Source organism: Akebia trifoliata, chromosome 15, assembly GCF_017979445.1.
Source record: "Akebia trifoliata isolate Shusen 1 chromosome 15, ASM1797944v1, whole genome shotgun sequence".
NCBI classification, from domain to species: domain Eukaryota; kingdom Viridiplantae; phylum Streptophyta; class Magnoliopsida; order Ranunculales; family Lardizabalaceae; genus Akebia; species Akebia trifoliata.
Window position 1 is genome coordinate 26,178,655 of NC_141389.1, and position 11,182 is coordinate 26,189,836.

Below are 11,182 nucleotides of genomic sequence, written 5' to 3' on the forward strand. Positions count from 1 at the left end.
TAATAAGGTATATTGTGATACACCAAATCATCTTAGGAAGATTAGGATTAGATCAAATAATCAGAAGAAGCTTAGGATTAGATCTTATTAAATAGAGTTTAACTAACTTAGGATTAGATCTCATTAAATAGATTGTAATCTAGAAGATATGAATTAAATTTGTGCATGATAGAGTTTATCCAACTTATGATTAAATCTCATTAAATAATCTTGAAGATATGGATCAGATTTGTGCATAATAGAATTTATCTTTAATTAAGATTAGATCTCGTTAAATAAAATTATAATCTTGAAGACATGAATCAGATTTGTGTAAGATAGAGTTTATCTTTAGTTAAGATTTGATATTTATTTTCTATTTAAATCGCAAATGAGTTCTTGTAATAATTATCCAAGATCTATCAATAAACTTATATTTATCTTTATTTTGTCTATTATATTTTTTGAAAATAAGGTAACAATTTAAAGAGGTCATATATGATGATAGAAAATTCATTTTCAAATAAATATAAATTCCTTAAAAATGACCTTGGAAAAAACGGTATTGTTTAATTGCATTGAAGAAAATGTCAAAAAGTTATTGATTTTCAGTTTTGCAGTGGGGACATGGGGTGGGGAAAATGCGTGAGAATAACATTACGAGATGAGAAATCATTCTCCCTCCCAAGGTAACATACACAATCATGCACTTGAAATTTGGATTTTTAAAGGAAAATAGTTTCTAAAACTATTTTCCATGCATTTGTAAGTACCCTTAGGAATTCAAAATTAAACATAGATTTTCCTAGGGTTAGTTGTCGAGTGTATATTTTCCTCTACTCTCGAGTATATCATATCCCAGTTAAGCCCTGTAAGCCTCTTATATTCATGGTTCTCCCCCTCTCCAACAAATCGGTCTTTTGGATCAGTTGGTTGGTTAACATGGTATCAAAGCGTTGGGCTCGTATAGGTCACAGGTTCGATTCTTTCTATTCTTATGAGTGAGGGTGAGTGTTAGGTGCATGTTTTTTTCTACTCTCAAGTGTGTTATACCCCAACTAAGCCTCGAGACCATCTTAAATTCATAGTTCTTTCTATTTCCAATAAATCAATCTTTTGAAGTAGTTATTTGGTTAGCATTAGTTTCCCTTTGGTATCCACATGAATTCTCTTCCCATCTTTATCGTAAGTTGGTCATTGCACATCACTTCATTTGAGGCCAAATGGTTGGGAAATTATATGAAGAGCGAAGAGAACACAAATTCACTTGCAATTACTCACATTAATTCTTTCAACAATAATGTAATGAGAGATCGAAATGTATATTTTTTTTTTCAAAAAAAAAATTCAGATGCACTTTTTTGCATGCAAATCCAAATGTACTTGAAAATCGGAATGAAGTACACGAAGCGTGAGGAATCCATTTGATACGACATTATTTATTTATTTTATTTATATATATATATATATAAAACCCAAATACCCAATACGAATCGAGGGATTGCTAAACTAGCATCAAATGTCTCATTTACTCTGATAAAAATATAGAAATATTTTATGGGATCAATTTGCCTTGGAAATCCTAGAATTCTATTTCCATCTCAGTCGTAAGTTGGACATAGTGTCACACACTCTTTGGAAACTAAAATTTTAAAAATTATTTATTTATTGGGTCACTGGTCAATTGGGACTTGGGAGTTAATCACATTATTTGTTGACTAGAAGGTGGAATTTGCAAACGCACATGTATCTGAAGTGTTTATTTTGTAAGTTATGAAGATTATATAGTAAAAATGATTTTTTGTAATTTTCAAAATGACTTTAAGACCGTGAGATTGTAATTTTCTTTATTTTGATCAAAATGACCCTGATTAAGTTAAGATTAAATGTTAAAGTGGGGCATTTTTGAAATCCAAATTTTCGTGTGGAAACTACTTCTTCTCGACTTCTCCGCTTTAGGATCAGTTTTCCTTGGGAATCCCTAGGAATTATATTCCCATCTCAGCAATAAGTTGGTCATAGTGCCTCATACTTTTTAGAGACAAAAATATTTCTTTATTAGATCACTGGTCCAATGGGACTTGAGAGTCAATCACATAAACTGTTGGAATAAATATAAAGAAAAGCCAAATGTACTTGAAACAAAGTAACTAAAGAGAGGACACATTCTTTCTTGGAATCTTCCAAAATGTGACTACGTGAGGGTACATTAAAAATTTACTTAAGTACCCCCACAAAAGTAGAAAAAGCATCCTAACCATCTCATCAAGGGAAGCAAATCCTTTGTAGCACTTTTTTCATGTCTCTCCGTGGGGATTTTCTTGAATGATTGAAAGAGCATGATGTCCTTGAAATTTTATTTATTATTATTATTTTATTTTTAAAAATCCCAACTCTTTTATTTTGGGTTTGGAGCCATTGACTCCTAAAAATGACTCACGAAAAAACACTTGATCCCAACTCTTTAAATGCAAAATCCAATGATTGAAATTTATCCTCAAGATAAGTCTTTCTGAGATTTGTGTTATCAAGATACTCGTAAATCTCAACCATTTGATTTTGTGCTTCAAGGGTTGGGACGATGTGTGTGTGTGTGTGTTTAAAAAAAAAAAAGAACTTTACATATCCCACACCCCTCTTGAGATTGGGAGTAGTCTCAGGACCTCACACTCTGAACTCATCAATGTTTCCCATCATGCAACAGGATAAGTCAATAAGCCACAAATTTCGAAGACACGATCAGAATGAACAAACCCTGACACTAGTTTTACCACTAAGTCAACCCCTTAAGGGTAATTCTACATGATTCATAGCCTAGATCATATTAAGAAATAAAAAGCATAATTTTTTTTGCCTCATCAAATGCTTTGAAAATGGATGGCCATTGAACTCCAAAATTTAAAAGAATTAATTTTGCTTATATTTTTCTCATCGTGACACATTATGAATTTTTCTCCCAAAAATATAACACCTTCTCCCCCTCCAAAAAAAGAAAAAAAAAAAAGAGAAGAAGGAAATCCTCAAAATATATATATATATATATATATTACACGATTACCCTTTTCATAACCTTATGAAATTTGGGCCGATGTGTTGCCCTCTACATCCCCACAGTGTTATGTGACATCTCATATACTACATGTTTTAAATGAATAATGCTGAAGTGACCTCAGGCTAGAACCTCATATCATATTTCTTGACTTGAAATTGTATGGGTATCATAGATGCTTCTCATTGAGATATGAGTGAAAAAGCATCTATGGTTCACATTCACTTACATGTCAAGAAGTGCGATATGAGATTCCAGCTTGAGGTCTCTCTAGCATGATACTTTTTAAATATATATTTATTTTTAAAGTTTTCTTGAATCCTTAGACAATCACAAATTATGATCGAACTTACTTTTTTTTTGTCACAAAATTTATCGTATCTATCGAAAAAATACTCTAGATTCCCCTACCAATCAATAACATAAATATGAAAAATCAGACAAAAGAGTGGACACGAGATACTTTTGCAAGGTTTATTGGGAAACCAATGACTACATGCCATAATGAAAAAAAAAAAAAAAAAAACAACTATTATTACACAAACTTTCATGTTACATCATAGCACCTAAGCATTCTTTATTTCTACCCCTTTTACAATGTATCATCCCCCCGAAACATTTAATCATAAAAAAATTATTCATTTATGAATTTCAACTACCCAATTAATATTTTCTAAATAACTTAATTACTTCGTAGGAGAAAAATTCTTTCATATTGGGATTCTTTCTGTAATTGGATAAGATCTGATTCTAACAATGTCATACGTATTAGTACTGTAGATGCATTCGATTTATATCTCGAGATAAGTGCAAGTTTGATTCTCTTAGATTTTTCAATAGGTAGTATCCGCATCGAGATTTGTACCTTTGATGTTATATGACATCCACAATATCCAAACTTACCACTTGGATCATGGGTGTGAATAATAAAGAATGCTTATTATAGATTCCAAGTCAAGCATTCAAATAGAATAAAATGCTCAACATTACTATGATTGTATGAGATATGAATTCCTTTTGGAAAAATGGCCATGAGAAGAGAATTTTGTGGAAAAATTAACTTCATCAAAAAGGGAGTTGATTCTTAGCATAGTTCTAAAATTCTTTGAGTGAACTCGATTAGATTGGATTTCGAGGTAATTAACTTGGCCCTAAAACTTGACGAACCAACTTGGCAAATCATTGAACCAGCTTTGTCATTTTGGCCGAATCAACTTGAAAATGAATCAATTCAGCTTAGGCTCAACCAAGTTATTCACCAATATAATATCACGGAGAGAACGAGAAACAAATAAAGTAGTAAAAAATATTTTAAATATTAAAATTTAATATAATTTCATTCGACCCATCTAATTCACAAGTTTCGACTTGAGTTGACTTGATGAAACGAACACCCGGGTCAAGTTTTTGAGTTTAAAAACTATGGTTTTTAGTTTTTGGGGTTGGATAATATCTATTTGCTCGATCGTCCAACCAAGTTATTTGGGTTTGGGTATTGGTACAATTTTTTTCCAACTAAGAAAAATGGTAAAATTATCCGTAATTATTTTATTCGAATTTTTGATCAGATATAGATATGCATCCTATCCAATCCAAATACCTGTTAATCCAAGTTTAATATATATATGAAACCCAAAATTAAGATTCTTCCATCATCATAGACAAATATATTCACTTTGAAATTTGGATAAATAACTGGATATGGATATCCTTCGCAAAAGTGGGTAACAAATCGGATATAGATTTGGATATAAGCTTCATCTGATCCACACACCCGACCCATTGCCAGTCCTATTTGGGCGTGGGGATATCGGGTTAGCCTACTAACATAATCAAACTTCTACACTTACTAAGGTTTCTTAGAGACATGTGGAGGGAAAATCGGTTATAGTTAATTGGTTGTAAATTGTAACCAGTTTTCCCTCCCCATGGTATGCTGAAAAAATTAGGAGATGGGAAAATCATTTCCTCAGAGTATGGAATGGGGAAATAAATGGACAAACATCCACTTTTTTAAAAAATAGAATACTATGTAAAATAAATGATCGAACATCTAAAAATCATATTTTCCAAGGAAAATCATTTCTGCCCATTTTTTATGTGCAATCATACAAACTAATATATTGTGTGTAACTATGTATGTATTGGCCCCCAACCAAGATTAATTGTTCCATACAGATTAATATCCGCCGCGCCAAGTCTTAAACACATTCAATGCGATATGTAAAGGAAGAGGAAAGAAATTTACAAACTAATATTCTTAATTCCAACCAAGCTTGACTGTTCTATAAATACTAAAAAGAAGAAAACTAAACAAGAACATACGAAATCCAAGTCCTTCAAATAGTAGATATGCGTCAGCTTATAGAAAATTAGACCAATCTTCCCATGGTGTTAAATTGGTGCCTTCGGATATAGGATAGATCTCCTTTTTTTTTTCGTAAATAGAATTCTTAGAAGTTTTCTCGAATCATCGATCACAATGGAAACGAGAGATCGCGAGGAAACATAAATGCCAAAGTTTTTTAGTTGCCCTGAATGAAAAAACCCACTCAAGATAACAATCCATTTCTCATGAACCCAATTCCTTCAAAATCTCCCAAAACAAGAGACATGGAAACAGCATATAAAACCATGAAACCAACACCATCAACCATTAGACACATATACGTGACTCTCTCCATCACTTGAAAACGTTCTACTAGTGTCTCGAGCACATTAAACTGACCGTGACACATTGTCGAGGAGGCCATTGGTCACGCAGCGCGAGGCCTCATCACACAATGGGAAGGGAATGAACGAGTTTGGTTTAGAGGTTATACGGTTGTATGTGTGTGTTTATATAAGGGAGAGTGAGTGATTGCCTTAAGTTAAAGAAAAAGTTTGAAAGAGTGAAAAAGGAGTTGCAAAATAGCATCTTCCATGGGATATGCGACTATCATCACCTCCACTCCTCCACATTGCTGACAACTTCCTCCACCTTTTCCTATATTTTCTTTAATAAACTTAGTTTAAAATAAAAACTTTGATGTACTTACCTAAAATATTGAAGAACATATAATCCCAATCCTAGCCCCTATGCTCACCGTGGCCGAGCCCATGAGTGGTGATGGGATCGGTCATTTTTAGTTCTGGTCCCGGTTCAATATGATATTAGTCGTTTCGGATACAATTTTTTGGATTGATCCTAATTTAGACTCAATTCAATTTGATAAAATTATATATATTGAGAGAGAGAGAGAGAGAGAAAATAATGATTTTCTGACTCTCCCTCTATACTTATGACGTGGCCTGTGCATAGAATTATAGATTTTTATCACGGGACACACAATTGCACATATTTATGGGGATGTGCACTTGTGTATCTCAAGAAAAAAATCTATGATTCTATATACATGCCAAGTCACAAACGAGTTTGCCAAAAGGGAGAGTCAGATTATCACGACTCATATCTAAAATGATTAATGATTTTCTAGCTCTTACCTCTCTGACATACTCTCCCTCTACAGTCCCGACGTGACATGTAACAGAATCGTAGATCTTCTTTCCTCAGGACGCACATCCCACGTTCCTATCACATGCCACGCCATGAGAATAGAGGGGGAATATGTGAAAGGGGGGAGTAGAAAATCATGACTCATCTAAAATATATATAAATTTACAATATTATATCCTGTTAGGGTTAGTTGCTTAGGTACCAAAAGAATGTGTCACATCACACTGGAGGAGGCCAACAATCCAACTCCTGTAAGTACCGGATATGCTCTCTAACTAAAAAGAACGATTATTGGAGGGAGAATACCGACCTGTGACTCAACCAATATCTTTCTTTTATTACATGTTAGATCTTTCTATATTTATATCTGTTTTAATTGAACTTTGGTCCCTTTTGATTGTGAAGAGTGGTTTGACCGAATATGCCATTAGTTTTAAAAGAATAAAGATAACATTTAGAATTCAAGAGTCAAGCGTCAAGGCTTAAAGATTAATTTCATATTTTGATAAAAATAATAAATAGTTACTTCATCGATCATTCGATGAGCTATTGTTATGACCCCTAAGAGATATAGCTTAATTTTATAAGTGCTCGTGAAAAATGGACGGAAAATGACTTTCCTTGAAAAATGCAATTATTAAGTATTTTTCAGGGACAATCATTTTCTCTCTCAAAGTGATTTTCTTTCTTGAACATGAAAATAGTTTCCCACACAATGCCTAAGAAAATTATTTTACACCTCCAGATGATTATCTCATGCTTACCCACACTTTCAAAGGTAGAGATTAACTCTCTTTTTACACGTAACAGAATTTGTTTTCTATGACCATCTTTCGATGAATGATGCTAGAGTGACTTCGCAAGACATTGTGTTCGACACTGAGCTAACGTCATGGTATGCACAGAACCATATATGATTTTCACTTGTATCTCGAGGAAAAGCATTTATAATTCTATGCACACCTCCACATCAGTGCAATATTGAATGCAGTATTGTAGGAAGTTCCTTTAGCATTTTGCTTTTTCCAATCTGAGGATAGATCTTTCCTTTTTATTCTTTATATAAATGAGAACAAAATAAGTAAAAAAAAAACTTTATCCTATATGATTTCACCAAATAAATTTAGAGTTGAAGACAATTGTTTTTTTTTTTTTTTTTTTAAATCTAGAGTTTTGAAAGGAAAAATAAAATTGAGGATCTCTAAATAAATAAATAAATATAAGTTATTTATGATTTTGGCTAACTATTCATTTAAAATACCAAAATGTGAATGATCATGTTTTTGTTTAAAAAAAGTTCAGAATGCTGACGAAATCGACATTTAAACGTGACAATTTCGCAGGTTTAAACTTGCAAAATAGTCATTTTAGAAATCTCTGAATTCGTTGTCGTTCACGTTTTAATAATTAAAATGAACAGTGAGTTGGAATCGTAAATTGGTCAAAAGTTGAACATTTTTTCGTAAATATCCCTATGTTTAAATTACGGATCACTCTATTTGCACAGATTGAGATGACTAATTGCACCTAACTCGAGCACATTTTCGATTGGAATGTATAGAATGAAGTGTATGCAATTAGCCAAAAGGTGTGTGCAAATAGAACGGCCCTTAAATTACCCATGAAAAAAGTAGTGATTAGATCGTCACCCTCGACGAAGATATTCATTTATAGTACATGTGGCAATCAAGAAAAGTTGGCTGGACAAGTCCCTGACCAGCTGATTGCCACCTTATAATTCATTCTCCTATCCTAGAGGACTGAAAGAGCCAACTCAACACACTTTAAGATAGAGTTGGAGCAAGACAAAAGCTTGCAAGTTGCTGCTTCCCTTGATTTGTCCCAACAAGAAGTGGTCCTTAGTTTTGTGTGAGAATTGGACCCTATTGATTCCAAGGTTTAAAAATTCGGCCGACACTAAGATGACTCGAGCAAACTTTTCTTGTCTCAGAGGCACGATATGAATCATCCATCACATTGACTCATCCAGGATTTCAAAAAGAGTCGGAGTGACCTCAGGATTATATCTCATGTCGCACATCTTGACGTGAAAGTGTATAGGAATCATAGATATTTTTTCCTTCGAATCTTGCTGAAAAACATCTATGGTTCCTATACACTTTTACGTCAAGGAGTCCGATGTGAGGTTCAATCTTGAGGTCACCTTAGCATTATTCTTTCAAAAATATTGACCAATGAATTGAGATTTATAATTTGAAAATATGATTAAATTCAAACGCTCACTCAACCATAAAGAAAGCAATTGACATTCGACGTCTTCCATGGGTTCTAGAGAAATTTGACAACACTTAATATTATTAAAACTAATATTTCAAAAATGAAAATACTCTCATGTGCAATGGAGGTAGGTTCACTCTTCTTGTAGACAAAAATACCAAATGATAAGTATATGGTTGGACATAAAAAGTGGAGTCGTGATAATCTAACTACCCTCGTGGCATACTCAATCGACTCTCTTGACATGACAAGTTCGAGAATCTTAGATCTGTATGTCTTGGGATACATGGTTCCCTCAGGATACACTTTTTATAGGGAAATGCAGTTGTGAATCGCGAGCTGTACAAATCAATGGGAATCACAATAATTTCTGTAATAGATATTTCTTGTATCTAATCGGGCATTGTAATTATCTTTCAAATAAAGTTTTGACGATCGTGAATATCATCAAATGTAATGGATATCTTAATCAATTAATCTTCAATATTTTAATGGTTTTGTTGTTAATATAGATATGATATTTTTTCTTTTTATTCAACTGAGTTATAAAATAAGAATAATAATATTGAAATTCAAATGTAAAAAAATAATTTTGTGGAGTGAGAAATTTTTTCATGAAATTGAAAAGTAGGGTTCAAAGAAAGTTATTTCATTTTTAATAATGAGTTGTGCTGAAGTGACCTTAACGGGGAGACACCTTGACGTGGTGGCACGCGAATGTCTGTAGATACATTTTATTCATGTTTCGGAGAAAACACATCTGAGGGTATAAGCGCACCACCATGTCAAGATGTCTCCTGTGTGTCTAACTGAGGTCACTCCATCATTAAACTTTAATAATACTTAGGTTTAGGATAAGTGTGGTTAGGTCCATATTTTCTTCCTCGCCAGACTTGCATTGGAATGGGTTACGAAGTCAACTGATAAGCAGCGTCGTGTCTTATTTTTATTGGTTAGCTGTACGTAAGATTGTCTAGCTAGATTTGAATTTGGATTTTTGCCACTAAGGCCTCCATCTATTTCTCAAAAGAAACGGCCTATTACATCACTGGTCTTTCTGTAAATAAGACAAAAATTAAAGAAATAAAACAACCATAGAGAGATTTACTTGGCAGACCAAACTGTTGCATTTTTATTTTAAAAAAACTCCTTGATAGTTCTGACAATTCCAAAGAATCTTATTTTACAAAGTTTGTTACTCAGCAAATCTTGGAGTAGGAATCAAGTACCAGCGTCATAAAATTCAAAAGGTGATTTAGAGATACCCTTATATTTTACTGAATATTAGAGATACCCCTATATTTTGAAACTGATGACATTATCTCTTGACCTCAGTCTTCTAAATAGAGTAAGGGAAAAATACTCAAATGCCCTCATCTTTAATCTCAAATTAAAAATCCAGATTTTTCTTCTCCAAATTTGTCGTCTTCGACCACTTTGGATGCAAAATTTGACTGTCATCATCTATTTTAAGATTGTATCTACATTCAAATCTCCAAATAAGATACAATTTCTTAGGAAGTATAAGATGATAAAATTTTGAAGAAAAAAATCTAGGATGTTTTACAAAAGGAAGATAGAAAATGATAGATGAAAATAAGGTTGAATAGATTAAAGTTATCTTGGAGGGTGAAAGGGCTTGAAGATGATTGGTTTTTGAAAAAAAAAAATCTTAATTTTAACTAGAGATTAAAGATGAGGGCATTTGAGTCTTTTTTCCTTAGTCTATTCAGAAGAATGAAGTTAACGAATGCATGTCATCAATTTCAAAATATAGGGGGATATCTCTAATATTCAATAAAACACAGGGGTATGTCTAAATCACCCAAATTCAAATTGATACTTTTAATTTGTTGCTTGATATACCTAGAATGAATCCTAATCACATCAATTTGTGTCGTCAAAAAACATGATCTGATGCCACGCAGTCACACATTCATAAATGATAATATTTTAAGAATTAAAAAAAAAAAAAAAAACTTGTTTTCACCGTTGAATTTTAATTTAAAATTTAGGAGTTCAATAATTATCAATTTTCAACACATTTAATCAAGCTTAAAAAGAATTTCTTTTTTAAGTTTTTAAATTTAAATATGAGTTTTTCTATGAAATCTAGAAGTCTCTAATCGTGGATTGCCAATTTGATAATTCATATGGCCCAACAACACTTAGTAATGTTTTAAATCTTACCAAGTTAGACATGCTAGCCTGATTTATAAAGTAAATTTGTTGAGTGACAAAGTTGATAAAGCAAGGAACTTTTTGTAATAGATAGGTCTGCCCGATAAATCTCTCGTACAGATAAACTAAGCAAAAAAAAAAAAAAAATCAAACATACTCAATTGACATGGCATGTGCTCGGGATCATAGATCTTTTTTCACGAGGAAAAAGATCTATGATTCCATTTACATGCCACGTC